The following is a 23,358-nucleotide window of genomic DNA, read 5'->3' as shown; positions in this document are numbered from 1 at the left end:
GTATACCATATGTTTATACAAATCTTGCATATGTTGGATATAGTAAATAAATATATCCCTTGTAGTGGGATTCTTTTTTTTTTTTTTTTTTTTAATACTTAACCCTGAGGAGAAATGGAGATGTGGGTCTCATGGCCAAGGGCCAACTGTATACATGGGGTGGAGAGCATGGGCCAGGGTGCTGACCCTGTAGGCAGGCCCCTTCCATATGCTAATTCCAGCCCCATCTCAGAAGGGAGGCTGCTTCCTAGTGACCCAAAGAGCCAGGGGTAGGGTCAGGACCCTGCTTAGCTGCCCTGAAGCCTAGGGAGGCCCTGGGAGGTTCTGGCCAGTGGAAGACCTTTTGCTGGATACAGTAAATATGATGGTGTCCCTAGCTGTTTTTTAATGAAAATTTTAATACCTTTTTATCTAATATATATCTGGTACCTTCATTTTAGTGTGAGCCTTTCTGTTACTTATCTCCAACTGACGATGTGTTCATTTTAATTAAACAGCAAGTGCTTTCTCCTTCAGAACACAAGGACAAACAGCTCTTCTTTTTTAAGTCACTGACCACTTCTATCAAACTCTGTTTATGCATAATTAACACAATCAGCTACAAGTACTATTCCTAATAACTGAGAAGGAACTTCTGAAAGGGAAAGCCAGTTGGTTTGGAGATGTTTAGAAGTTGGTCCTGAAGAAACCCTCAGTCTTTTTTTGTTTTGGGGGGTTCCCATTATGTGTATGGATCAATGTGGTTGGGAGTGGAGGTGGTAGTGGTGGTTCAGAATAAGACGATGTTGACTTAAGCAACAATAATATTTTAGTCAAACACAGAACGACGCTAAAAAGATGAGAAGGTTCATTAAATGACAGGACGGATTTCAGGAACTAATGGGCAGATCTTAGCACGTAGGGAAAGATTGAAACAGCTCAACCAAGGCACAGATTAAATTATGCACCTGGTCTGCACAATATACAACTGAACCTCCTTTATGTTGTTTATTGACTTGGAGCAGAGCTGCCTTGCAATCATAGAGCAAGGGAAGATAAGAATATTGAAGTAGAGCTTTTTTTACAAAGTCTTTTTTTAGAAAGACTTCTAGAATCGGCTTAAGAATTTAAGGTTCATGTGAAAAGTATTTATACTAAGTGTACAAATTCCACAGTTGTAGTCCTGCCTATAAATGTTTATGTATTATCTCCCAGAAGTTTACTGCTTGAGTTCTCAAACCCTTAGAAGTGTTTAATAAATATGAGTGAATTGTCTCCTCAAAGTCAAAAGTCATACATATTTTTCAAAATTGGTTTTTATTTCACTTCCTTTTGTCATATGATGGTTCTGTCATTTATTCCTATTTTAATGGGATAATACTCAAAATCATGGGCATGCCAAAAATAATTGTAGAAACTACAGTAACTTCTGACAGTAGTTACCAAGGAAAATCTCTAAAATCTTTCCTTCCTTGCAAATGATTGGAAAATTACCTGTTCTATAATTTTAAGCATAGAGACTACTTTGCAGTGATAAATTGTTACTCAGCTTTTTTTCTCTATCATGATATAAAAATGGATATATCATGATAGAAAAATGTTGAGTATTAATGAATGAAAGAACTGTGCAATTATGTCAGTATTAAGTGTACATCCTATGTCAGAGTTTTAGGGGTTTCAGATCAGATCAGTCACTCAGTTGTGTCCCACTCTTTGCGACCCCATGAATCGCAGCACGCCAGGCCTTCCTGTCCATCACCAACTCCCGGAGTTCACTCAGACTCACATCCATCGAGTCAGTGATGCCATCCAGCCATCTTATCCTCTGTCGTCCCCTTCTCCTCCTGCCCCCAATCCCTCCCAGCATCAGAGTCTTCCAATGAGTCAACTCTTTGCATGAGGTGGCCAAAGTACTGGAGTTTCAGCTTTAGCATCATTCCTTCCAAAGAAATCCCAGGGCTGATCTCCTTCAGAATGGACTGGTTGGATCTCCTTGCAGTCCAAGGGACTCTCAAGAGTCTTCTCCAACACCACAGTTCAAAAGCATCAATTCTTGGGCGCTCAGCCTTCTTCACAGTCCAACTCTCACATCCATACATGACCACAGGAAAAACCACAGCCTTGACTAGATGGACCTTTGTTGGCAAAGTAATGTCTCAGCTTTTGAATATGCTATCTAGGTTGGACATAACTTTCCTTCCAAGGAGTAAGCATCTTTTAATTTCATGGCTGCAGTCACCATCTGCAGTGATTTTGGAGCCCAAAAAAATAAAGTCTGACACTGTTTCCCCATCTATTTCCCATGAAGTGATGGGACTGGATGCCATCATCTTCATTTTCTGAATGTTGAGTTTTAAGCCAACTTTTTCACTCTCCACTTTCACTTTCATCAAGAGGCTTTTTAGTTCCTCTTCACTTTCTGCCATAAGGGTGGTGTCACCTGCATATCTGAGGTTATTGATATTTCTCCTGGCAATCTTGATTCCAGCTTGTGTTTCTTCCAGTAACAAACTAGGGGTTACACTGGCAAGGGCAATTAAAAGATACAAACTATTCTATATAAAATAAGTTATGAGGATATATTTAACAACACAGGAAATAGAGCCAATATTTTTAAATAACTGTAAATGGATAACCTTTACAAATTGTGAATCATTATATTGAATGAGTGAGTGAGTGAAAGTCATTCAGCCGTGTCTGACTCCTAGAAACCCCATGAACTGTAGCCCAAAGCCTCCTCTGTCCATGAAATTCTCCAGGCAAGAATACTGGGGTGGGTTGCCATTTCGTTCTCCAGTGGATCTTCCCAACCCACAGATTGAATCCAGGTCTCCTACATTGTAGTCAGATTCTTTATACTTTATTTATACTTTAAAATTATTTATACTTGTGGAATTTTGTTTAAATAAACTTATTTTAGGATATGTTTTTAATTACAAAAAAAGTTGCAAAGGTGTTAGAGTTCCCAGCACCCCAGAGTTTAACTCCTTCTTAATATATTATTGTGTTATATGTGTCATGATTAATGAACCACTATCAATGCATTATTTTTTCAAAACTTAAAAAAATTTTATTGTGGTTCAGTTCAGTTGCTCAGTTGTGTCTGACTCTGTGACCCCATGAACTGCAGCATGCCAGGCCTCCCTGTCCATCACCAACTCCCAGAGCCCACCCAAACTCATGTCCATTGAGTCAGTGATGCCATCTAACCATCTCATCCTCTGTCTTCCCCTTCTCCTTCTGCCTTCAATCTTTCCCAACATCAGGATCTTTTCAAATGAGTCAGCACTTCGCATCAGGTGGCCAAAATGTTGGAGTTTCAGCTTCAAAATCAGTCCTTCCAATGGACACCCAGGACTGATCTCCTTTAGGATGGACTGGTTGGATCTCCTTGCAGTCCAAGGGACTCTCAAGAGTCTTCTCCAACACCACAGTTCAAAAGCATTAATTCTTCAGCACTCAGCTTTCTTCACAGTCCAACTCTTACATCCATACATGACCACTGGAAAAACCATAGCCGTGACTAGATGGACCTTTGTTGGCAAAGTAATGTCTCTGCTTTTGAATATGCTGTCTAGGTTGGTAATAACTTTCCAAGGAGTAAGCGTCTTTTAATTTCATGGCTACACTCACCATCTGCAGTGATTTTGGAGCCCAAAAAAATAAAGTCTGACACTGTTTCCCCATCTATTTCCCATGAAGTGATGGGACCAGATGCCATGATCTTCGTGTTCTGAATGTTGAGCTTTAAGCCAACTTTTTCACTCTCCACTTTCACTTTCATCAAGAGGCTTTTTAGTTCCTCTTCACCTTCTGCCATAAGGGTGGTGTCACCTGCATATCTGAGGTTATTGATATTTCTCCTGGCAATCTTGATTCCAGCTTGTGCTTCTTCCAGCCCAGCGTTTCTCATAATGTACTCTGCATAGAAGTTAAATAAGCAGGGTGACAATATACAGCCTTGACGTACCCCTTTTCCTATTTGGAACCAGTCTGTTGTTCCATGTCCAGTTCTAACTGTTGCTTCCTGACCTGCATATAGGTTTCTCAAGAGGCAGGTCAGGTGGTCTGGTATTCCCATCTCTTTCAGAATTTTCCACAGTTTATTGTGATCCACGCAGTCAAAGCCTTTGGAATAATCAATAAAGCAGAAATAGATGCTATTCTGGAACTCTCTTGCTTTTTTGATGATCCAGCGAGTGTTGTGGTAAGAACACTTAAATACAGCTAACCTTATAATAAACTTCTAAGTGCACAATAAAGTAGCATCCACTATAGGTTCAGTCTTGTACAGCAGATTGAACTTACGTACATTACAACAAAGTTCACATCCATTGAATAGCAATTCCCAATTTCCCACTGCTGCTGCTCCCTGGCAAACAGCATTCTACTCTGTTTCTATGAGTTTGCTCATTTTAGATACCTCATATAATTGGAACTATTCAGTATTTGTCCTTCTGCGACTATCTTATTTCACAATAAGGTGAAATAAGTCTTTCAAGTTCATCCATGTTATCAAATATGGCAGGATTGCATTTTTTAGGAGTGATTAATATGTATACTTAGCATGAATATAACTAGCTTTTCTTTATGCCTTTATCCATCAATGTACATTTAAGTGTTCCTACCTCTATGTTATTGTTAATATTGCAATGAACATGGGAGTGCAGATATTTTCTTTGAGATCTGGAGTTCAAGACTTTTGGATACATACCCAGATGTAGAATTGCTGGGTCATATATTAGTTGTATTTTTAATTTTGAGAAATTTCCATACTGTTTTTCATGGTGGCTTCAATATTTTACGTTCCCACAGTGTGAAAAGATTGTAGTTTTTCCACATCATCACCAATACTGATTATCATTGTTGTAAATAATAGCCATCCTAACAGGTGTTACATAATATCTCATTCTGATTTGATTTGCATTTCCGGGATAATGATGCTGTGCATTTTTCCATATACCTGATAGATATCTTGTATGTCTTCTTTGGAAAATGTCTATTCAAGTTCTTTAAACTTTTCTAATCAGGTTGATTTTTTGCTATTGAGCTTTAGGAGTTACTTGAATATTTTGGATATTAAGCTGTTATTGAAGATATGGATTCCAAATATTTTCTGCCATTCAGTAGATTGTCTTTGTACTCTTTTATTTCCTTTGCTTTGCAAAAGCTTTTTTAGTTCAGTGTAGTCACTTGCCTGTTTTTGCTTTTGTTGTTGTTTTTTTTTGTTTTGTTTTTGTTTTCAAATCTAAAAATTTCATTGACAAGACCCATGTCCTAAAGCTTGTCCCCTATGTATCATTTTAGGAGTTAATAGTTTGAACTTTTATGTTTAAACCATTCATCTGTTTTGAGTTGATTTCTGGATAAAATTCAAGAAAAGTGTCCAGTTTCATTGTTTTGCATTTTGATGTCCAGTTTTCCCAACACCGTTTGTTAAAAATCTTACCTTTGCACATGGTGCCATTTTCTACATGTGTGTGGGGTGGGGAATTTATTTCTGTATTGTGTTCTGTTCCATTGATCTGTCTCTTTTTATACTGTAGTTACTGTCATTTTGTAGTACATTATGATATCAGGAAGTATGATGCTTACAGCTTTGTTCTTCCTCAAAATTTGTTTGGTATTTGGATCATCTGTGGTTCCATATGAATTTTAAGAATACCTTTTATTTTCCAGTAGGAAAAAAACTGTCATGGGATTTTGATGGGTTTACATTGAATGTATAAATCACTTTGGGTAGCATGGACATGTTAACAATTTTAAGTATTCTTATTCATGAACATGGATTTCCTTCCATTTATTTATGCCTTTAATTTCTTTCAGCAGTGTTTTAAGCATTCAGGATAAAAGTCTTTTACCTTCTTCAGTTCAGTTCAGTTCAGTCAGTCAGTCATGTCCGACTCTTTGCAACCCCATGAATCGCAGCACACCAGGCCTCCCTGTCCATCACCAACTCCCGGAGTTCACTCAGACTCACGTCACTCAAGTCAGTGATGCCATCCAGCCACCTCATCCTCTGTCGTCCCCTTCTCCTTCTGCCCCCAATCCCTCCCAGCATCAGAGTCTTTTCCCATGAGTCAACTCTTCTCATGAGGTGGCCAAAGTACTGGAGTTTCAGCTTTAGCATCATTCCTTCCAAAGAAATCCCCAGTTAAGTTTATTTCTAAGTATTTGATTCTTTTTCATGTTATTGTCAATGAGAATGTCTAATAATTTCTTTTGGTGATAGTTTGTTGTTACTGTTCAGAAATACAATTAATTTTTTTTAACTTTGTATTTTATAGTGGAGTATAGTAGATGAACAATGTTGTAACAGTTTCAGGTATACAGAAAAGTGATTCAGCTACAAATATACAGGTATCCATTCTTTTTCAAATTCTTTACCTACTTAAGTCATACCGTAATAACACTGAGCAGAGCTCCCTGTGCTATACTGTCAGCCCCCATCAGCCATCCCTTTAAATATAGCAATGTGTACATATCAAACTGAAATTGTCCTACCATCTCCCACCCCCAGCCCTTCCTCCCTCGTGACCCCAAGTTCATTCCCAAAGTCTGTGAGTCTGTTTTGTAAATAAGTTTATTTGTATCATTTCTTTAGATTTTGCAAATAAGCAATATCATATGATATTTCTATTTCTCTTATTTCACTCATTATGGCAAACTCTCAGTCTATCCATGTTGTTAAAAATGGCATTTCATTCTTTTTAATGGCTGAGTTTGGAGAAGGCAATGGCACCCCACTCCAGTACTCTTGCCTGGAAAATCCCATGGATGGAGGAGCCTGGTAGGCTACAGTCCATGGGGTCGCTAAGAGTCGGACACGACTGAGCGACTTCATTTTCACTTTTCCCTTTCATGCATTGGAGAAGGAAATGGCAACCCACTCCAGTGTTCTTGCCTGGAGAATCCCAGGGGGACCCTGGTGGGCTTCTGTCTATGGTGTCACACAGAATCGGACATGACTGAATCAACTTAGCAGCAGCAATATTCTGTTGCATGTATACACACCACATATTCTTTATCCATTGCTCTGCTGATGAACATTTAGGCTAGTTTCATGTCTTGGCTATTGTAAACAGTGGAGCAATGAACATTGGCGTGCATGTAGCTTTTAGGTAAGGTTTTTAAGGAGCCTCCATACTGTTCTCTATAGTGGCTGTACCCAATTACATTCCCACCCACAATGTAGGAGGGTTCCCTTTTCTCCACACCTCTCCATAAATTGTGGATTTTTTTTTCATAATGGCCATTTGGACTGGTGTGAGGTGATAGTTTTGGGTTGTTTTTTGTGATGACATGAAGCCACATGAGCTGCTTGGAAGTTCTGAAGACTAATCCCTTGTCAGTCATGTCATTGAGAAATAGTTTCTCACATTCTGTGGTCTCTTTTCGTGTTGTGTACGGTTTCCTTTGTTATACAGAAGCTTTTGAATTTAATGAGGTTCCCTTCATTTATTTGTTTTTATTTCCATTCTTTTTTCATTACTCTGGGAAATGGATCCACAAAGATATTGCTGCAGTGTATGTCAGGCTGCTCTGCCTGGGTTTTCCTCTAGCAGTCTTGTGTTTTTCTTAATGTAGCTAAGCGTTTATCCATTTTGTGTGTCTCTCAAGAAACCAGCTCTGAGTTCTGTTGTTTCTGTTTTATGTTACATACTGTTTTAATGAAGCACAGAACAACAGAATGATTCAATATTTTTACGGATTACAGAGCATGACAGGTTATGACAAGATGGTGGCTTTAATTCCTGTGCTGTACAATACATACTTGTTGCTCTTTTATACATAGTTTCTCTCTTAATACCCAAACTTTTGTAGTTCTTCTTTCTTTGTGGTTTGATTTTCTTCAGTAGTATGCTGATGTTCCTTGGTTTTCCATTTTTGAGTTGGAGGTGTACGATTTGTGCTTACCAGGGGGTTCATATATGTTGACGTGTAACCATCTACTTCTCTTAAACTGGTAGCCATTTAAGCTCACACTCATTATAGAAGATCTACACTTGTACCCCCTCCATTTTGTGTTTCTGATGTCCTATTGTATGAATGAATTTTTTTTTTTTTTTTTTTACCTTTTAAGGTAGATACTGGCTAATGAAGTGGTTGATCCTCATTCCTTACTATATCTGTGCATTTCCTAGTGGGAGTTTCCCTTTTCCATGGCTTTTTACTTTTCCACTTAGAGAAGACCCTTCACCCTTTCATTTAGGGTAAGTTTAGCAGTGTTTACTAACTTACAAAATTAAGTTTGCTAACTTAGTTGTTTGCTTCTTTATGTTCTCTCTTTCCATTCTAAATGGTAATCTTGCTGTGTAGAGTCATGTTGGTGTCTCCATTTCAGCACTTAGAATATCCATCCTGCCACTCCCTTCTGCCCTGTAAAGTTTCTGCAGCAAAGTTAGTTGGCAGTCTTATGGAAATTCCCTTGTGTATGACTTTTTCTCTTGCTGCCTATAGAATTCTAACTTTGGCCATTTCAATTATGACACGTACTGGTGTGGGTCAGTTTGGGACCCTCTGTGCTTGCTGGGCATTTTAGGTAAGTTTTGGATGATGGTTCAAGGTAAGCAAAAAAGCTCAGAAACACCAATTTTTCCCTTTGTAGTTGTCTCTGCCAAGCACAGGAATTTGTACCATCCTGGCCAGAAGGAGCTCACTGCAAGGAAAATGGCTGAACAGGTTTCCATAGCTGGGTTTGATTGTGATGAATTTCAAATTTAGAATATGAAAGTAATTGAGCTGTGCTCAATATACTTTGCTCTCACAAATTGTCCTCTAAAGCTGTCTGTGAATAAGTCTGTCTTCTTTATGACTCAGCATGATTTCTACTTTTTCATGGAGCCATTCCTATGCTCTGTAAAGTCAGCGTATTTGTCAGAGCAAAGAGGGAATCAGAAGCTAAGTGTTTGAGAGTTCCTAGTTGGTGTAGTGATTAGGCAATTGCTTGGTAAGGCAGGGGTCATACATTTGATTCCACAGCTAAGGAGAGCTACGGCAACTTAACGTACCTTGCTCTCCTAAGCTCTCCTTAAAACACTATAGTTCACAGCAAGAAATTCTTCTTAGATCTCCTTAGAACACTATAGTTCAGAGTAGGTAGGTCTCCTTAGCTCTCTTAAGCCCTCCTTAGAACACGTTAGTTCAGAGTAAGAATGTCTCCTTAGCTCTCCTTACTCTCCATACCTCTCCTTACCTGTCTTTAGTCCTCTTTAGAACACTAAGTCAGGATATATAAGTCACAGTACATAAGTCTCCTAGACCTATTGTGTTCTAAGGAGAGCTAAGGAAACTTATTTACTCTGAACTATAAGATGATACCACCCTTATGGCAGAAAGTGAAGAGGAACTAAAAAGCCTCTTGATGAAAGTGAAAGTGGAGAGTGTAAAAGTTGGCTTAAAGCTCAACATTCAGAACACGAAGATCATGGCATCCAGTCCTATCACTTCATGGGAAATAGATGGGGAAACAGTGTCAGACTTTATTTTTCTGGGCTCCAAAATCACTGCAGATGGTGACTGCAGCCGTGAAATTAAAAGACGCTTACTCCTTGGAAGAAAAGTTATGACCAACCTAGATAGCATTTTGAAAAGCAGAGACATTACTTTGCCAACAAAGGTCCATCTAGTCAAGGTTATGGTTCCTCCAGTGGTCATGTATGGATGTGAGAGTTGGACTGTGAAGAAAACTGAGCATTGAAGAATTGATGCTTTTGAACTGTGGTGTTGGAGAAGACTCTTGAGAGTCCCTTGGACTGCAAGGAGATCCAACCAGTCCATTCTGAAGGAGATCAGCCCTGGGATTTCTTTGGAAGGAATGATGTTAAAGCTGAAACTCCAGTACTTTGGCCACCTCATGTGAAGTGTTAACTCACTAGAAAGACTCTGATGCTGGGAGGGATTGGGGGCAGGAGGAGAAGGGGACGACAGAGGATGAGATGGCTGGATGGCATCACTGACTTGGTGGACGTGAGTCTGAGTGATCTCCGGGAGTTGGTGATGGACAGGGAGGCCTGGTGTGCTGCGATTCATGGGGTCGCAGAGTCGGACATGACTGAGTGACTGAACTGAACTGAAATCAAAACTATTATGTGGTAAAACTTCACACTGGTCAGCATGGACATCGTTAAATAACTCTACAAATACAAATGCTCAAGAGAATGTAGAAATGCCTCCTACAATATTGCTGGAAACAGAAGCTGCTATGGCCACTAAGGAAAATGGAAAAGTGAACATAAAATAATAACCATATGAACCAACAATACAACTCCTGGGCATATATCCAGACAAAACTCTAATTGAGAATGGTACATGCATACCTATTTTCATCACAGCACAATTCACAATGCCCTAGTAGTGGAAACAACATCAATGTTTATTGACACATGAACGGATGAAGAAGCTGTGCTACATACTTAAAACAGAATGCTACTCAGTCATAAAACAGCAAAATCATAACCTTTGTAGCAAGTTCGAAGCAACTAGAGATTAGCCTACTTAGACTTGTATGTACAAACATAAACCCCTCCCTCAGGATATCTCTTTCATGTGAAATCTAAAAGATGATACACAGATCTACCTACAAAACGGAAACAGACTCAGGGAGACGGGAAACAGATGTGTGGTTGCCAAGAGAAAGGGTCCTGGGGGATGGTTGGAGTATAAGGTCAGTCAGTCAGTCAGTCAGTCAGTTCAGTCATTCAGTTGTGTCCGACTATCTGCGACCCCATGAATTGCAGCACGCCAGGCCTCCCTGTCCATCACCAACTCCCGGAGTTCACTCAAATCCATATTCATAGAGTCGGTGATCCTCTGTCGTCCCCTTCTCCTCCTGCCCCCAATCCCTCCCAGCATCAGAGTCTTTTCCAGGTAATGGCTAGCAAATGTCAGCTCTGATATGTGCAATGGATTAACACCAAGGTTCTAGTATATAGCACAAAGATTGATACAAAGTATCCTAGGAGAAACCATGATAGAAAACAACATTTAACATAGAAAATGTATGCATGCACTGATATATACAGACATATCTATAGACATATATATACATCTACACCACTGAATCACTTTGCTTTACAACTGAAATTAACAGAAGATAGTAAGTCAACTATACCTCAAGTATTGAAAAAAAAAAAAATGAAAGGGTGGGGGGAACACACACAAAACCTAACAAAGTTTAGTCACACTGCTTCCTATTGGCCGTCAGACATTTGCAGATATTCTCAACAATCAGGACACTGGAAGAACAATTGTACACCACTTCAGACATTCGGAAAGGATCCACCAACGTTTGTACAGGGAGGTTATTTCTGAGATTTATGAATAAAACAAAAAAGGCTATTACCAAATGGAGATGAAGAAAATCAACAGTGATGGCACAAAAACACAGATTTCCTAGAGAACTGGTAAAAGCTAGGTGTGCCAAGGCATCCTTCAGTTGGTGCCCCAACGTTCAAAGAACCAAAACTGGTGCCATCCATGCATCCCAGGTTGAAGAAATTTAGTACATTAACATAATAAAGTCAGGGAGATTCCTCTTCACTAACCATGACATACCAGGTAAGAGATATTGAAAAAAACTCATATCTTTGAAAATAGCATGCCCAAATTGAAATATTTAGCAACAAACTTGACCAGGAAGGATAGACACCTATAAGTTGAGAAACTAAACTAAAATTAAAGGAAACTAGATGATTCAAAGAAATGAAATGATCTTGCATGCTCATGGATTTGGAATAATTAAGATTTTTAGGAGGCACGCTCCTGAAAGCAACCTACAGTTTTCATGCGACCCCTCTCAAGTTACCCATAACATTTTACACAGAACAACTACAAGTAATGTGAAATATCAACAAATAATCTTACAGTTTATGGAGGGCCATTGAAGACCCAGAATTCCCAAAGTCATCTTGAAGAAAAAGAACAAAGCAGGAGGCAAAACCCTTCCAGACTTTGGAAACTACTACGATGGTACAGTAATGCCAATACCCTGATACTAGCACAAAAAGAGACTTACAAATAAAGGGCACAGGAAAGAGAGCTCAGAAATGAACCTGCATGCCTAAACTCAAAGGATCTTCCACAAAAAAGTCAAGAATATACACTGGGCAAATGACAGTCTCTTCAGCCAGTTGTGTAGGCAAACTTCGACAGCTCCATGGGACTCTGCCAAGTTAGAACACACCCACTTATCATATCATGGAAGTCAGTTCAAGATGGCTTCAAGACTGAATCATAAGCCATGACACCATAAAACTCCATGAAAAGATCAACTATGCCAATCAAACTGACATAAAAAGGAACAATATCTACTTTAGGTCAGTCAACCCAGGCAACAGAAATAAAAACAAAATACATAAATGAGACAGAAACTAACACACTTTTCAACCACAAAGGAAAACAGTTAAAAAGAGAAAAAGACAACCAGCAGATGGAATGGATTAGGATCAATCTATTAGGAATGGATGCAATGATGAGAATTGATTTCATTTCCAAGATGCACAAACAGCTCATACACCTCCACAGCAAAATACAAACAGCCCAATGAAGAAGCACACTGAGGACCTAAAAGGCATTTCTCCACAGAAGAAATACAAAAGGGCCAATAGGCACATGAGAGGAATCTCAAGATCACTAAGTATGAGAGAGGTGCAAATCAAAACTACAATGTGGTAATACCACACACTGGTCAGCATGACCATCATTAAATATTCCACAAATAACAAATGCTCATGAGGAAGTTTCAATGCCTCTCCCACTCTTGCTGGGGATGGAAACATCTAGAGCCCCTATGGAAAACAGAAAACAGAACATGTAATTGTCATTTGACCCAACAATCCCACGCCTGGACATATATCCAGACAAAACTCTAATCCTGAAAGATAACAGCATGTCTTTGTTCCTAATAGCCTAATTCACAATGCCCTATATGGGGAAACAACCTCAATGTTTATTTATAGCTGAACAGATAAAGAAACTGTGGTACATACTTACAGTGCAATGCTATTCAGTCATAAAAAAGAACAAAACCATACCCTTTGTAGCAACTTGGAAGCAACTAGAGATTAGCCTACCTATGTTCCTATGTACAAACACAAACCCCTCAGGATATCTCTTTCATGTGTAATCTAAAAGATGACACATGGATCTACCTACTAAATGGAAACAGACCCAGGGAGATAGTCAACAGACGTGCAGTAGTCAGAAGAAAAGGTCTCGGGGGCTTGATGGAATGTGAGGTTTGGACTAGCAGATGTCAGCTCTGATATGTGGAATGGATTAACACCAAGGTTCCAGTATATAGCACAGAGACTGATACATATTACCCTAGGATAAACCATGATGGAAAGCAACAGTTAACATTGAATATATATGTATGTAGACATTGTGTGTAAGCTTTCCTGGTGGCCCAGCTGGTAAAGAATCTGCCTGCAATGCGGGAGACCTGGGTTCAATCCCTGGGTTGGGAAGATTCCCTGGAGAAGGGAGTGGCTACCCACTCCAGTATTCTGACCTGGAGAATTCCATGGACTGTATTGTCCATGGAGTTGCAAAGAGTAGGACACAACTGAGTGACTTTCACTTTCAGACATTGCACGTGCATGTGTGTGTGTGTGTATGTGTGTAGACACATCTATATATATATTCATACCACTGGATCATTTTGCTTTACAACTGAAATTAACAGAAGATGGTAAATCAACTCTACTCGAGTTTAAAGAAAAATGACAGGAGAAAAAAAAGAAAACACAAAAAAACCTAACCAAAGTTTAGTCACACTGCTTCCTACTGGCCATCAGATATTTGCAGATATTCTCAGCATTCAGGACACAGGAAGAACAATTGTCCAGCACTTCAGAAATACCAAAAGAATCCTCCACCATTTCTATAGGGAGGTTAGTTTCTGAGATTCATGAATAAAGAAAAAAAAAAAAGGTGATTCCCAAATGGACATGAACAAAAATCAACAGCGATGGCATAAAAAACACTGGTTTCCAAGAGCACTGGAAAAAGCTCAGTGTGCCAAGGCATCCTCCAGTTGGTCCCCCAATAGTCAGAGAGTCAATCTATAGTCAATTTATGGCCCCAAATGTTTCTCTGTCTATAAAAATTGTATTGGTATATACCTCTGTAAATAAGTCAGTCACCAATAAAAACATATGAAATAAACCATTTCAAAATACTGTTGATAATCATTTTCCATAGTAAAAAAATCTTCTGAGACTACAATATAAAGAAATAATATATAACACTCAGCCATAAAAAAGAACAAAATAATGCCATTTGCAACATGAGTGGAACTGGAGATTACTCTAGTAAGTGAAATAAGCCAAACAGAGAAAGATAGTCATCATGTGATATCTTATCATGCTTATCTGTGATACATGAAAAAATGATACAGATGAACTTATTTGCAAAACAGAAAGAGACTCAGACATAAAAACAAACTTATGGTTCCTAAAGGGTAAAGATGCAAGAGAGGGATAAATCAGGAGTTGGGGATTAGCAGATACAAACTATACATAAAATAGCTAACAAACTAAACAACAACATAAATGTCCATCAACAGACAAATGAATAAAGAAGTGGTACATATATACAATGGAATACTACTCACCCATAAAAAAGAATGAAATAATGCCATTTGCAGCAACATGGTTTCAACTGGAGATTATCATGCTAAGTGAAGTACATCAGACACAGAAAGCCAAACTCCATATGATATTGCTTACATGTGTAATCTAAAACATGACAGAAATGAACCTATCTATGGAACAGAAACAGGCTCACTGACAGAGAACAGACTTGTGGTTACCCGGGTGGGGGAGTTGGGGAGGGATGGAGTGTGAGATTGGGGTTAGCAGATGCAAACTATCATATGTAGGATGGATAAACAATAAGGTCCTACTGTATAGCACAGGGAACTGTATTCAATATCCTATGATAAACCATACTGTAAAAGAATATTAAAAAAAGAATATGTATATTTCTGGCTGAATCACTTTGCTGTAGAGCAGAAATTAACCCAACATTGCAAATAAACTACACTTCAATTAGAACATGAAAAAAAGAAATAAGCATAATGAACTTAATGAATTGTAAGTTTCAATTGAGATAGTGAATTAGGTGCCAATGGAATTGTACCTCTACTTACTATCCTTTAAAAATCACCTTTAGCATTAATTTTTCATTTTATAGTTTTATATCTATTAAGTATTCAACTTTTCATTTTATTAAAACATTTCATTTATTAGAATATAAACTAATGATGGTATCATAGGTTTCATTTTACCTCTGATTTTTCAAGTGGCAAAGTACTATTTACAGATAGGATTCAAATCCACACTTCATAAGCTTGACTATCTTCCACCTGTCATAAGAATGTGGCTAAAAAAGTATAAAGTATTTTGGAGCTAAAATGTCAAATGTGAAAAACAAACTGGAAAAACTGGATGGTCAGATAAGTGACAGAACAGTTTGTATTAAGAACCTGCATCTGTTTATTTGCTAATGTCATGATTCTCAGAATGCAGTCTCCAGATCAGCATTGTCACCATCATTGGAGCTTGTCAGAAATGCTCATTATTAACCCACATCTCAAACATTATTGACCCACATCTCAAATCTACTGAATCAAAAAACTCTAAGATTGACAACCTTTCAAAAGGCCTCTCGGTAATTCTGATGTAATCCAAAATTTGAGAACTCTGCTCTAGTCCATTCAATCATTCATTTATTCATTCATTTATCACATGTATTTCTAACTTCTTACCACATGACAGGTACTAGGTGAAGAGCTGGGCTACAAATACAGATTATTGTATCAACAGCAAACATTTCCTGAGAGTTTACACTTTGATTAAGACACTTTCATAACTGAGATCATTACCCTTTGTAACAACCTTCTAAGTATTGCTATTGTGTTCCAAATACCCTTTTGGGAGGACAATGGCACCACAGGGCAGCAACCAGCATTGTTGGAAAAGTGCCTGGCTCTGCCTGAGAGGATCCAAGGTGGTTGCCCAGTGGAGGTGGCACCTGAATTGCCTCAAAAATCAAATTGAACTTCCCAAGAAAAAACAAGTTAAAGGAAAAGAAACTAGGTATCAGATAATTTTTTAGGCAATTCATATTCTGTAATTTGTTTATTTACAACAACCCTCTGTGAAAGTTAGTGACTCTTGTTTAAAAATTAAAAAACAACAACAACAACAACATGAACCTAAATAAATACATAAGCAATTGTCTGAAGTCATAAATTTTCAGGTTCCAAAGAAGAGACTTGAGCCCTGGCCTGAACCCAGAGCACCTGCAGACCCTCTGAGGTATGACAGTATATGGTCAGGAAGCTTAGTATGTTAAGAGGGATTGAGTGTGGGGTCTATGAAGATCATGCTTACGGCTGAATTCAGAAGTGAATGAATGTTGGGATCCATAGTGTCAAGAGTTCTGACTACACACCTGATAAGTTCAAATGTACTTCTGCATTAACGTCTTGGTGGAAATACAAACACAATAAAACAATATTACACACTGAATCAATGCCAACCTGCTAGCTCGTGGGTCAGTAAACTTTTCACGTAAAGGTCCAGAAACTAAAATATTTTCAGCTTAGCAGCCCATACAGTTTTCAGCGTACCAACTTAAACTCTCTTAGTACCTTTTAGTATTCTGTTAGAACCCTCAGTTAGGATCCATAGACCAGTGGTCCCCAACCTTTTTCGGCACCAGGAACTGATTTCATGGAAGACAGTTTTTCCACGGATGGGGCGTGGTGGTGGTTTTGGGATGATTTAAGCACATTACATTTCTTGTGTACTTTTTATTATTATTACATTGGCTCCACCTTGGATCATCAGGCATTAGATACTGGAGGCTGGGAACCCCTGCCATAGTCAATACGTAAATGAGTGGGCATGACTGCATTATAAGAAATCTTTGCCTATGTACACGGAAATATGAATTTCATGTAACTGCCAGTTATCATAAGACATTTATTTTTCTCAATCATTTAAAAATATAAAAACCTTTTTTAGCTTGCATGCCATACAAAAAAGATATGAGCCCCAGTTTGTCCCATGGGTCATTGTTTGCTAATTACCTCAAAAACTCATAGGAATTTAAAAGTCATGGAGATGTTTGAAAAGGAAGAGAGGCAAAAAAAGGGAGAAAAACATCCATCTGATTACCTGAGAGAAAAGGTTAGAAATGGTTTAATGCATTCATTGTTCTCAACAAACAAACAAAAAAATCTCTTGCATCTTCCCACACGTAGAAAAACCCTAAATTCTTTAGGTCGAAATTAACAGTAATCTTTTGAAATCAGACTACATGCCCTTTGCTACAAAACTTCTATAACCTGCCCCCACCACCACCTCCTCGGAGTTTTCTTTGGGTTGCTGGAGATGCTGCCTCCTTGGCTTGATGTCCTAAAAATGCCCACTGAATAAAACATAACTCTAAAAAAAGAAAAAAAAAACTCACCCTTACTGCCCAAGACTTACCTTTTTCTTGCCCAGTGCACAGCAAGCTGAAATGATTTGCAGCATAGAGAAGGTTTATTCACAAGGTACCAAGAGGGGAAAAAGCCAGTTTTACCACCACAGAGCGAGGGGTTTCTGGTACGTCTGATACAAGGAATAAAGCAGCGCAACGGTTTGAGGTGTGGGAAGCAGTGATTGGAAAGAGGTGTGACAATCCTTGTTCTGCTCAGGCCTAACTAAGCTACAGGTCTTTGCGCATTCCAAAGGTCACCCAACCAATGCTGGTGCATGCCCAGTTGAAGGTTTGACAATTAAAGCCAATCTTAACCAGCTCAGCTGGAACTAGACCAGCTGACTCCGAGTTCCTAGAAAACAACATGGGCAAACATCTTATTAGGGTACAAGCTGCTTGGAAGACAGGCAGGTTTTTTTGTACCAACAATTAAGATGGCATTGATTAGTGACAGCAGGTTACAGATGAAATGGATTTAACTAATGCTTAATCCATGGTTTCAGCATCTTTGTGAGATTTAGAAAAATGCCCATCTTCTCAGGTGGAAGCATAAGCTTTACAGCTGAACTCTAACTGGATTTCAGCCTCACTTGCATCAATGTCAAATACATTTGGTCGAGGCACACCTTGTACAATTGTTCATGGCAGCCCTGGATTCTTAATTATCCCATTGCCTTTTATCTTTTTTTCATGTCTTTATTTTTTGCTTATAAATAAATTCTCATATAACAAGTCTCCCATGAGCAGAATGTTAAGTACATGACATTTTTATTTTCCCTGTCTAGCACCAATCAATTAGCCATGATTAGTAAAGGCTTGGGCCAACAAAAGATGAACACTACATCTTCCATCTTTCTTTTACTTCAACTTTGTTGATTCTTGCATAGTATTCTCAAGAGAAAACACGTGCTCAGGTCCTTTTTGCTGAGCTAATATGGAAAGTTAATTCAGGTCAGATTGCAGTTAAAAGAATGATTGCTAGATGAATTATAACTAAGAATATTAACATACCTCCAAAAATCACTTGAGCCTAAGAAAATTAAATTATTTTTATCTTTTACATAACTTGACCAATGTTTATTTCTTCAATGAAGCCAAAATTGTTTTGGCATTTCTTGCTTCTTCCACTCTTAAGGTTCCATGACTATAAAACAAAAGTCTTATGTTAATTCAGAGAAGCATCACAAAATTTTAGATTCTAGTAGACTTGCTTTAAAATGTCTGTTCTGCCAATTTGAATATGTACCTTTGGACGAGTTACCTGTTTTGACGATCAGTAAATTCTTCATCTATAAAGTTGTCATCACACTTCCCACTTTATAGCTGTGTGGGGGAGGACTGAAAGGTAGATATAATCAAGATAAAGGTTAAATTATAGATATCATAATAAAACTGCAGAAATCTATTGATGCTGCTGCTGCTGCTGCTGCTGAGTCACTTCAGTCGTGTCCAACTCTGTGCGACCCCATAGATGGAAGCCCACCAGGCTCCCCCATCCCTGGGATTCTCCAGGCAAGACCCATTTTACTTCAACTTTGTTGATTCTTGCATAGTATTCTCAAGAGAAAACACGTGCTCAGGTCCTTTTTGCTGAGCTAATATGGAAAGTTAATTCAGGTCAGATTGCAGTTAAAAGAATGATTGCTAGATGAATTATAACTAAGAATATTAACATACCTCCAAAAATCAGGAGTGGGTTGCCATTTCCTTCTCCAATGCATGAAAGTGAAAAGTGAAAGCGAAGCCGCTCAGTCGTGTCCAACTTGCAGCGACCCCAGGGACTGCAACCTGCGAGGCTCCTCTGTCCATGGGATTTTCCAGGCAAGAGTACTGGAGTGGGTTGCCATTGCCTTCTCCATCTATTGATACTATGAATTTTCAAATCATTATAAAAGGGTAAGCATTTATTACTCTGAGTGAATCTTAACCTTTGCTAAATTATTGATAATGTTTTTACTGTTCTGATATGTGGCATGGTTGACATTTATGTGCTTTAGGAATTCAAACACATCATTTGCTTATGAAATCAAATGGCTTTTCAAAAAGATGAAATACATTGTACAATATAAATATGCGATAAGATGTGACAATAGAAATACTAACAAAATTTCCATTCACAAATTTCCAATTTTTCTTTCTTAATCCACTTTAATAACAATACCTTAAGTATTGGTGAACCAGATATATTATAGCAAAATTTGATATACTACCTTGTAACATACCAATTCCAGTATCTTTTCACTTTAGTAATGGAAATTCTATGGAAACTTATTTATTAGAATTACGTTTTCTAATTCATATTGTTGTTGAATCTCCAAAAAATATAGCATATTAAGGCTCCAACTACATAATAAGAGTGATTTTACTAGACTTATCAGAGGAGATGGTTAGATAGGGATGAAGGGTCATGGAAATTAGGAGAGTCAGGCAGAACTGAAGGTGGGTTTGATCCCCAGCTCTAATGTGAATTAGAATACTTGGTGTGGAATTTGGGGGCTAATTACTTGATCTCTGTTTGTTTTATCTTTAATATGGGGACAATGATATTTCCTACCACGAACATTTATTGTGAGCATTAAATGACTTAAGACATGAATATATAAAAAATGTAGAAAGTACCTGCCACCTATGATGAATGTCGTCTATGATAATGATGATTATATCCACATGGATAAAATCATCTCAGAAAATATATATAATATATAGTCACATATATATATATATATATATATATATATATATATATATATACTGTTAAGTCACTTTAGTCTTGTCTGACTCTGTGTGACCCCATAGATGGCAGCCCACCAGGCTCCCCCGTCCCTGGGATTCTCCAGGCAAGAACACTGGAGTGGGTTGCCATTTCCTTCTCCAATGCATGAAAGTGAAAAGTGAAAGGGAAGTCGCTCAGTCGTGTCTGACTCTTCGCGACCTCATGGACTGCAGCCCACCAGGCTCCTCCATCCATGGGATTTTCCAGGCAAAAGTACTGGAGTGGGGTGCCATTGCCTTCATATATATATATATATATATATATATATATATAATATATGATCAACTTAGAAAATAAAATACCACCTTCTATCTTACTGTAGCTGGCTCTTTCTCCTTTATCATGGTTTCTGACTCCATCCCTTTCTTAATCACCCAAATGTAAAAACTGGCAGGCATCAGGGGCTCTTTCTACACTGCACCTTCCACATCCAATAAGTCATTGTGTTTATGAACTCTATTTTCTAAATATCTCTTAAATAGGTCCCTTCTCTTCATCCTCTTTGTTCTGATTATAATTCAGATGGTCATTACTTGTTTTGATTTTCATAATTATCTTATATCTGGTTTGGTTGTCTTGATAGTTGGACCTTTTCTCCAGTAACCAGTGTCCAAGATAGCCTCTGATGATCATCATCTCTTTTATGCATGCTCTTGTATATTTGTTTCCTGACCAATAGAATACGGTGGAAGTGACAGTGTATCATCTTTGAAAAGCTTTGCAGCTTTCTCCATGGTCCCTTCGTCTACAGCCATCATGCCAGGAGGACACTCACACAGCCCCATTGAGGCTTACCTAGAGAGAAACTGAGGTCCCCAAGTCAACAGCCAGAAAAAACTTGCCAGTCATGTGAGTCACCTTAAAAGTGTATTTCATAGACCAAGTCAAGCCTTCAGCTGAATTCAGCACCCACCAATATTCTGACTGCAACCACATGAGGACCCTGAGTCAGACCCACAGAGTCAGCTGCTCTTCAATTCTTGAAGCCTAGAACCTGTGAGAGATAATAAATCACTATTGGTTTGGTCAAGCTACTATGTTTTGGGGGTGGTTTATTATGTAGTATCTCTCTTGGGACCACTAATATAACAGAATAATCTTTTGAAAATACAAGTCATGTTGCTTCCATGTTAAAACCCTTCAATGAACCCTGTTTGAGCAGCAAATTAAAACAGAAACTCTTGGTCCTTATGAAGTTTTAAAGATCTCCTCATGCATGTTTCCCTCCCTTATCTCTATACATCTGATGTTCCACACATATATACATAGGCATACACAAGTATAAGATACCATTTTTTCCTTGCATATGCTCTCCTTTATTTTTGGAATATCCACATGAGCTTGTCCTATCTGGAGAACTTCTCAGCACAAGAATCATCTTTACTCCACAGCATTTCTGGATTTCCTGAAGCAGGTATCCTATCCTCTAGGCTACCATTACATGCTGAGTATATTCCCTAGTACAGTAATGATCATATTTAAAAAATATTTCATGTGTCTGTCTACCCATTATTTCCCCAATTAGACTGTGAAGTTCTTCAGGGCCATGCCAAACACTTAATAGGAATCAATACATAGTTGCTAAATAATAGTATTTTTGAATAGTTTCCAGTGAAAAATTGTACTGAAGGTGAGAGAGTCATTTCCTAGGCAGGTTGATAGGGAGTCTAGGGGTCCCCAAGGAGAGAGGGGTCTGGAATTCTCAAGGAGGAAGAAAGGATAAACTTTTTTTTCTTTCTCTACATTCCTTAGGATTATATAAGAATAATGTATCCTGCCTAAGGACAGCCTTTGGATTCAACCTTCTGTTATCTTAAAATGTAAATTATGAGAGTAGACCTGGTCTTTACAAGGATGTATCTTGCCTGAGGACAGTGTTACCTTAAAATGTAAATTATGGGAGTAGGTCTGATGAGGTCTTTACAACCTCCAGACATTCTTTGGATTATATAACCTCATTGTTAACGCTAGCAAGTGGGTACTCTTTCTGTCCCCTTCTGATGCCTATGTCAGAAGCTTTCTCTATCTCCTTTATACTTTAATAAAACTTTATTACACAAAAGCTCTGAGCGATCAAGCCTCGTCTCTGGCCCCGGATTGAATTCTTCTCCTCCGGGGGCCAAGAATCCTGGTGTATTCACGTGATTCAACAACAACCTTTCAAAGGGATTCCTATACACCCCCAATTTCCTCTTGAGACATGTTAACCTATATCTTTGAATTACTTCTTCAGGTTCAAGATTATATGCATGTCTACATGAAAGAGAATGATTGTCTATGTGTGTTGGACTTGGTGAACTGAGACCTTGATGTTGGCCTTAGTTACCCCTGGGTTCTAATTTTCATTGGCCAAGATTATAAACAAATTAACAAATGTATTACAGTTTCATTTGTTTCCTTTGTAATATTACTATGGTTTGGAAGTTCTCATTAGTTTACTACATTTGATTGTCCCTGTGGAACACAGTTGTTCTGATTTGGCAGGGTTTTTATGAAGCTTCACAGCCAATTTTTGGCAGTCAATTTATAAGCTTGAAAAAGGGAATGCGAGCCAGAATGTGGATCTCTTTCATTTGATTGTGTGTTACTGATTTAAAATATTTTGTTTTCTAATGTAGATGACATAAAAGAGTATCACAGCAATAATGAACAATAAAACTTAATATGATAAAGAAAAATCAACTTGTGAAAAGAAATTTTATGAAGATGGACGAGTACACTAATGTGAAGAAAAAAAAATTTAGGAAAAGTTGTTTCCAAATTCAATTCAGATGAACCAGTGAGATGCCAAAATGTATCTCTTAGATTAACTGAAAAATGGTCATTTGTCTCAGTCAAGACACTAAGCATTCATAAATCACTCATTTAAAAATAACAAACTACTTAAAACTTTGACTCAGTAGACCGTTTATTAACATATTGCTTCTTTTAAATATGGGAACTAAATTGTATGAATCAAAGTGATTTTCAAATAGGCAAATAATATTATACTGGTTTTTAGCATATGTGAGCAATACAAGTTTATCTAGCTAGAAAAAATCATTAGTAGACATTTCTTATGAGCTCTCAGAACCCTAATTAAAAACTAGTCAATACAGAATTGAAATATG

The 23,358-nt window shown here is 38.1% G+C and overlaps 1 long non-coding RNA gene across 1 annotated transcript in view; it reads right to left on the bottom strand.

Annotated features, from left to right (window-relative positions):
• LOC123331877 overlaps positions 1 to 17,727 on the bottom strand; it is a 77,084-nt gene extending 59,357 nt beyond the window's left edge. The window contains exon 1 of the long non-coding RNA XR_006548679.2: positions 17,484 to 17,727. This is a non-coding gene — a long non-coding RNA (uncharacterized LOC123331877). The remainder of the gene's footprint in view (positions 1 to 17,483) is intronic.
• Between the last annotated feature and the right edge of the window lie 5,631 nt (positions 17,728 to 23,358).

The sequence above is a fragment of the Bubalus bubalis genome, chromosome X, assembly GCF_019923935.1.
Source record: "Bubalus bubalis isolate 160015118507 breed Murrah chromosome X, NDDB_SH_1, whole genome shotgun sequence".
Lineage (NCBI taxonomy): Eukaryota > Metazoa > Chordata > Mammalia > Artiodactyla > Bovidae > Bubalus > Bubalus bubalis.
The sequence above is the reverse complement of the archived record's forward strand: the minus strand, read 5'-3'. Positions and strand labels throughout refer to the sequence as shown.